Source organism: Gavialis gangeticus, unplaced genomic scaffold (assembly GCF_001723915.1).
Source record: "Gavialis gangeticus isolate Ggan-Ray unplaced genomic scaffold, GavGan_comp1, whole genome shotgun sequence".
NCBI classification, from domain to species: Eukaryota; Metazoa; Chordata; order Crocodylia; family Gavialidae; genus Gavialis; species Gavialis gangeticus.
In genome coordinates, this window is record NW_017728993.1 from 22,830,931 (window position 1) to 22,837,749 (window position 6,819).

Consider the following 6,819-nt stretch of genomic DNA (forward strand, 5'->3'; position numbering starts at 1 on the left):
CTATGCCAGGGGTATCTCACTACTGCCTTGTTTCAGAGGGCCACTTCAGGCTGCCTACCTGCATTAAAACAGAGAAGTGACATTCAGTCCGTTTAGGCAGATAAGTGAGCTCAGCATGAAGCAAAGCATTGTGGGATGCTACCTGCAGGACTGCCAGCAGCCCTGCAGTTCACAGAAAGCCTTGAGCAAACAAAGTCATTGCAAAGTGGGTTCACTCCTGTTCCAAGGTGGGATCCTTAGCAACACCAAGGGGGCCAAATAGACCTAGTTGGAGACAGGCCTGGTGTGGACACAAGGCATTTTAAGGTGCAGTTAGGCATCTCTGTGAGGATAAAGCTGAAATCTTGGGTTTTGCGTTTTCTGGGGCACAGCTCCTGATACAATGGGGCTCTTTCATGATCTTCGGGTCTTGCCACAGCAGAGAAAAATGGAGCAAAAGAGTCTAGGGAAGGGCCAAGGATTCTGCTTACCTGTATAGCCATCGAAATGGGATGAGCTGGGATGAGCTCCAGCGAGAGGTCAGTGCCATTCATAAGGCTCATGGTGACTCCTAGCATCTGCGTAATGTTATTCTCTAGGTGGGATGAATAACAATATTCACGGTGCCTTGAGAATTGCATGTTATACATGCTCCGTGCGGCTGAGAGCAGGCAGCGTCGGGGGGGGATTCTGGGAAGGGGCAGCCTGCTATTAATGAAGGCCTGAGCTTGCTTTTTTGCAGGGGCATTGGGAGTTTTAAAATCAAGTTCCTGGTTTCAGTTGCGGGGGTCACCCAGATGGGACACTTTCCTTTGGACCGAGCCCGGCATTTGCAGCCATTGGGTTGGGACATCTTCATCAGCGCAGCAGCAAAATGGGCAAGAATGTCAATTCTACCGAGCCGCAGGGGTGGGTTCGGGGGTAGGACATGGGATACCCAGGATGTTTGGCTGTGGATCACAGAGGCGGCCCAGCTGCAAGGGGGGGTTGTGGGGGGTCTTTGCTGTATCAGTGGTTCCCAGCACAGTTAAGTACAGCTCATTGACTGCATAGAGAGAAATCAAAGGAGGAAACGACAATAAATATGACCTGTCCTTCCCACTCCGTAGCTGCACAGTGGGCATAATACTCACCTAACAAAACCATGCTGGGAAAAATAGAGAAATAAGCACTTAGTGGCCTTTTATTTAAACTGTGTTTGCTCCTTCCTAGCTTGCAATGTGCCTGTGGCTATGGGAGGCACTGGGAGAAATGACCCAGAGTCTAGAAAGTGAGCAGTCAGGTTTGCAGTGAGGCAGCCCAGCTTCTTCCCCTGCTCTTGGTGGGAAACCCTAGGCAATGGATCCTTCTAGGCATGGCTCTAGTAGGAGAACTAGATGACAGTGGTCCTTCTGAATGGCTTGTTTGACTACAAATGTCTGCAGTGAGTGTCCTTTGTGGGGCTGGGGGAGGAGAACTGTGGGGTTTAATTAACAGCAACAAACAAATTTAAAGGGAAAAAAAAATGGGCAATCACAAAAATAAAACTTTAAATCAGGTTTTGATGGCTCCATGGCATTCCTTTCTGCTTATATTTCCCACCCAGACGTGCCCTAGTGGTCTCAAGCTTCTCTGGCCTGGTCAACCCCAGCATTGAGCTTGCTGCCCAGACACCTTGGGATGGAGAGACCCCCTCTGATCTGCAACAGCCTACAAATGTGTGGATGATACCAAGTTGGGTGGAGTTGCAGATACTCTGGGGAGTAGGGCTAGGACCCAGAATGACCTGAATAGACTGGAGATACCATAGGATCCTAGAAAATGAGTGTGGGAAGGGATCTCAGGTGGTCACAGTTCATTCAACCCCCTGCTCCATGCAGGACCAGCCCCAACTACATCATCCCAGCCAAGGCTTTGTCTACCCTGGTCTTAAAACCCTCCAAGGATGGAGAGTCCACCACCTCTTTGGGTAGCCTGTTTCAGTGCTTCACCACCCACCTAGTGAGAAAGTTTTTCCTAATATCCAACCTCAACTTGCCTTGCTGCAACTGGAGCCCATTACTCCTTGTCCTGCCATCTGCCCCCACTGAGAACAGTCCAGCTCCATCCTCTTTGCAGCCCCCCTGCAGGGAGGTGAAGGCTGCTATTCAATCCCCCTCGGTCTTCTCTTCTCCAGACTAAATAGACCCAGTTCCCTCAGCCTCTCCTCACCAATCATGTCCCCCAGCCCCCAAACTATTTTCATTGCCCTCCACTGGACTCTCTCCAATGTGTCCACATCCTTTCTGTAGTGGGAGGCCCAAAACTGGACCCAGGACTCCAGATGTGGCCTCCCCAGTGCTGAACAGAGGGGAAGAATCACTGCCCTCCATCTGCTGGCAACGCTCCTCCCAATGCAGCCCCGGATGTTGTTAGCTTTCTTGGCAACAAGGGCATGTTGCTGGCTCATATTCAGCTTATTGTCCACTATCATCCTCAGGTCCTTTTCTGCAGAGCTGCTGCCCAGACAGTCGCCCCCAGCCTGCACCACTGCATTGGATTGCTTCCTGCTAAGTGCAGGACTTTGCACTTGTCCTTGTTGAACCTCATGAGATTTCTTTTGGCCCAATCCTCCAATTTGTCTAGGTCTCTCTGAATCCAAGCCCTACCCTCCAGTGTTATCTACTGCTCCCCCCAGCTTGGTGTCATCTGCAAATTTGCAGAGGGTGCACTGCATCCCATCTTCCAGGTTGTTGATGAAGACATTGAAAAAACCTAGACCCAGGACTGACCCCACTTGATACCGGCTGCCAACTAGACATCAAGCCCTTGATAACTACTCTCTGAGCTCAGTGCTTCAGCCAGTTTTCTATCCACTTTACAGTCCATTCATCCAGCCCATACTTCCTTAGCTTGCCTGCAAGAATGCTGTAGGAGACCGTATCAAAAGCCCTGCTAAAATCAAGGTACGCCACATCCACAGGTCTTCCCACATCCACAGAGCCAGTCACCTCATCAGAGAAGGCAATCAGGTTGGTCAGGCATGACGTGCCCCTGGTGAACCCATGCTGACTGCTCGAATCACCTTCTTCTCCTCCAAGTGCTTAGAAATGGATGCCTTGAGGATCTGCACTACGATTTTTCAAGGGACTGAGGTGAGGCTGTAGTTCCCTGGATTCTCCTTTGCCCCTTTCTTAAAGAGGGGTACTAGATTCACCCTTTCCCAATCATCCAGGACCTTTCCTGATCACCATGAGTTGTCAAAGATGATGGCCAATGACTCTACAATCACAACAGCCAACACCCTCAGCACCCTTGGGTGCACCCCATCTGGTCCCATGGACTTGTACAGGTCCAGCTTTTCTAAATAGTCCCTAATCTGTTTTTTCACCACTGTTGGCTGCTCACCTCCTCCCCAAACTGCTGCCCGGTGCAGTAGTCTGAGAGCTGACCTTGCCTGTGAAGACTGAAGTAAAGAAGTCATTGGGTATGTCAGCCTTTTCTGCATCCTCCGCCATTAAGTTGCCTCTCTCATTCATTAAGGGACCCAACACTTTCCCTGACGTGGGATCCGCAATCAATCAGATGACACTCAACAAGGACAAGTGCAAAGTCTTGCACTTGGGACAGAATAATTGCATGCACACGTACAGACTGGGGGCTGCAGCACAGCAGAGGACTGGGGGTTACAGCAAACCATAAGCTGAATATGGGCCAGCAGTGCGCGCTTGCTGCAGAAAAAACACAACAGCATCCTGGGTTGCACTAACAGGAATATTTCTTATAAATCAAGAGATGTGATGCTTCTGCTTTCTGCAGCATTGGAGAGGCCTCACCTGGAGTCCTGTGTCCAGTCGTGGGCCCCACGCTTCAAGAAGGATGTGGACAGGTTGGAAAGAGTCCAGCACAGCAGTAAAAATAATGAGGGGCCTGGGAAGCAAAACAGGCTACTTAAAGAAGTTGTGGGATCTCCATCCTTGGATGCTTTCAAGTGCAGGTTGGACAGACACTTGGCTGGGATGGGTTTGTCAAGGGTGACCTTGCCTTGAACAGAGGGCTGGACTAGAGGTGACCTCCAGAGGTCCCTTCCAGTGCTACTTGCCTGGGATCTTGAGTATCTGTGAAATGCTTATAGCTGCACATGATTTTTATTTTTTAACAGGGGGTTTATTCATGGAGGGAAGATGGCTACTTGATTTCAAGTGGAAGCTACATGTCCATCGTAGCATAAAACCTTTCACCAATGATTTTGGTAAATCATTTCTATTAAGTACAGTGGGAAGAAAAATGAAAAGACATGAAATATTATTGCCGTTGTATCAATGCAGGTATCTGAATTCAAACCACATGGATAAGTGTGTCCCTTTATCAAAAGCAATATTGTTCATGCCTTCCTGAACACATAAAGTAGACTTTTAATGGCATCAGCACACAACTCTCAGTGTATTAAAAGTGCATTGTACATGAGAAATGTATTTGGTAGCTGTGTTGGTCTGAGACAAAAAGAAATGCAAAAATCTAGAATTCTTGGTTCAGAGATGATGCCTTGTATTAAACCAACTGAGAAATTGCAAAAAAAATAACTTTTTCTGCAAAAATGAAATTTATTTGCTCCATATAGGGACTTTTTTACGCTCCATATAGGGACTTTTTTACCCTCTTTAACTTTTCCTGAACCTGATGAAGAGCATGAGCCCAAAAGCTTGCAAAAAATATATATTTTTTGCTATTGCTCAGTTCATCTAATAAAAGGTATCTCTGAACCAAGAGTTACAGATTTTTGCATTTCTTCCTGTGTATACAAGGACACCTTTAGTGCCGGTACCTATACTTTATGAACCCAGCACGCCTTCTAGTGGTGAATTCAAGCACGTGCAATCAAAGAAAACAAAATCAGACTGTCAAGGACTTTTCTGAGGTTGCTTTCAAGAGACCAGGCAAAAAATAATCTGGCATTGTGCATCAAGACCATTCCAGGTTGTGGACATCCACAAGTTAGACATATAAACAACTCTCTCCCCCACTGGACATCAAACATGTGCCTATTTTTTTTAATGTAATTAAACATCATTTAAGTTGTGTGTGTGCTTGTGTGTGTGTGTGTGATACACACACATTGGAACAGTTATACTACATAATCTTAATGTTTGTTTAAAGTTTACTTTTTGGATGAAAGCTCGTGAGAGAATAAATAACAGATGCTCAAGGCATCCATTACGTATTTTTGCAATTAGCAGAAAATCCTGGTACTTTTCCTAAAAAACGTACATCATTTTGTGGGATGTTTATTGCTGGAAGCCACCTCTTAACCCTGGCAGAGAGCAGAGTCCCAGAGTTTGTGAAATCTTTACAAGGAGTCACAAACTGCAAGGAAAATGTGCAGTGTCCTTTCTGAATAGGAAATAACTTGGCTTCCTAGCATCTGAATCATGCGGAGCTGGTCAAAAATAATAAAATATTTTTCCATTGAAAATGTTACTAGACATGGGGGAAAGCATCATTCTCACTTTATATCGCCCCCGAAAAATGTTGATTATTCAGGCTGAAACTGGACATACTCAGGAAATGGTCTGAAATGAAGAAAAGCTTTGATTTTCTGTGCTTTGTGCTCTCCTCTCTGGAGTGGGGTCTCTGGTCAGACTATGGTCTCCTGTGTTGGAGAATGAAGATGGATCATCATAAAAAAATAGGATGGGGTCATGCAACTGAACTGCATCTCCCATAGGGCATGAGGGCAGCACTTCTGAAGGTGGAGGTTTGGACACAGAGTTTTGCAATGAAAAACTGAAATGCCTTGTGGGAAGCAGATACATTTTGCAACGATATTTTGTTTAGCTGAAAACTGAGTTTTCCACCCTTTTCCTCCCCCCATCCCAAGTATCTACAAGGAAAGCAAACTAGAAAGACGGTCGGAGAATGGGTATCTGGAAGTTAAGGGAGTCTGGAGGTCTCATTTGAGGATCAGCGTGATGAGGAAGTAGGTTGCTGGAGAGGATGTAAGGGGCTGATTGTTTCAATCAAAAGACAGCTTGCAACATTAATGAAAGGGTGAATTCTAACTGTAACTACATGGTGCATTAGGGTTAATGTAACACGGTATTTAAGCAAGATAGTAGTAAAAAAAGTCATGCATTTCTTGCATGTCAAACTGCTTTATAGGTGTTACTGGATTCACCTGATGTGAGAAATCATTAGTGCCCCAGTTCAGAAGAAATGTGTGCATGTGTGTGTGAAGTAGACAAGTGCCTGTTTAACCCTGTAGTGTTGATGGCCTATCCCAGAAATGGCACTGCAGAAGAGTTGCACCTCAATGATAGAGGAAATCTAGGTCGGAAAATGGAGTAGCCTGGGTTAGACCATAACATGGGCCTCAAGGCTAACACATTCAACAATTAACACAGGATATTTAGTAAATCCAAATGCTCAGGACCTTAGTTGCATCTCCTAGAGGGGGTAAGCAAGGGCAGTAGCCCTGAAACCAATCCAAAGTAATGGCTATGTTGAATCAGAAGAGCCTGCTCATCACCAGTACTGCTTTCTCCATTTCCCAAGTAAGAGTCCAAGAGAGAGACTGCTTCACTTCCAGGATCTGCCATGGTCCCAGCAGAAGAAGACATCTGAAAACCTTCTGCACTTTTTATGTTGTCTAAGGAAGGCTGATGCAACTCAGCCATGTATTTGCATGCCACTTTTTGGTCCTTGCAGGGTCAGCTGCTATCACTGATCCATTCCATGAAAGGTAAATTTGATGCCCCCTTAAAGCATCTCCACGTTTCCCATGGTAATTGTTGGGAGCACCACCCATCTTGGCCATTTGCTGAAAAAATAGAGCAATCCTTTCATTCTTCAAAATAGGCACTCGGGGGGGGGGGGGGGGGGGGG